Source organism: Trachymyrmex septentrionalis, unplaced genomic scaffold (genome assembly GCF_001594115.1).
Source record: "Trachymyrmex septentrionalis isolate Tsep2-gDNA-1 unplaced genomic scaffold, Tsep1.0 scaffold24, whole genome shotgun sequence".
Classification (NCBI taxonomy): Eukaryota; Metazoa; Arthropoda; class Insecta; order Hymenoptera; family Formicidae; genus Trachymyrmex; species Trachymyrmex septentrionalis.
The window spans coordinates 1,675,721-1,676,844 of NW_017305397.1; positions in this window are offsets into that span (position 1 = coordinate 1,675,721).

The following is a 1,124-nucleotide window of genomic DNA, read 5'->3' on the forward strand; positions in this document are numbered from 1 at the left end:
AACGCATACTACAGAGTGATTCATAAGTTTGCTTACATAGGCAATGTCTTAGGTTACCTGAACTGTAAAAATGTTAAAGCGAGCATGCAGGTCGGGATGTTATTTTTGTTAAAAGATCAATGTTTCTTTAAAACTCATCCTCGCGTCACGACGAAGGTATACGGATATCGGTATTCCGAGAGTACATCCCACTACGATTGGATGCATATACCGCACATTACACATGTATATATTCCTTTGTGATACTCTTCGATTTGTCATTGATTCGGTTACGATGACGCCAGCGCCTTCGAGATTACGAAAATTAATTAATTCGATAATCACACGTATACGATAATCGAGCGTTAACGCACACACGCATTATAAACGAAACGAAATGAATTATGATCTGTGAGCAAAAATCAAAGCTCGCCTTGTTCTACAAGGTACTTGCATCCCTTTTTTTCCTTCTTTCCAAAGCGTTTCACACGCGACTGTTTGATTTGTTGAATTTCTTCGTGCAAAAAGTCGGGCTCTTTATTCTTTAAAGTGTCTTTAATATCCATCTTAATTTCGAGTTATTTTTACTTCCGCAAGCGCAATACGAAACTCTCTCTCTATCCTTTTTCGTTTTATTCCTTTTTTAAACAGATTTATATAAACGCTTCTCTACCGATTCTCGTAATATATACAAAACAAAAAAAAAAACGCTCGTTTGGTATACGCAAAGGTAGATACGACGTAGATAATTTTGTAACGATTACAGAGAGTATATGTGCGACAAAGAAATGTGATTGATCGATTAATACGTAGCGGTGTGCCATAAGATCTCACGAACGTACAGTTCGACCCGCGCGACTCGCGGAGTCGATACGCAAGAAATTCAAACGAGCGACAATTAAGAAGCAAAAAGTGAAATCTCACCACGTCCAATTCGCATAAGTGAAAACTGAGCTGACGTGTCACGGCAATCAAATAAATATCTATATATACGTATATTCAGGAATTTAACGACGCCAAGCGGAAATTAGGTGGAAAAGGTCGCGGTAAAATTTTCTTTACGTTCGAAATATCGCTACAATTATTACACACAGGTATACATATATATATATATATATATATATATAAAAATATATATATTAATA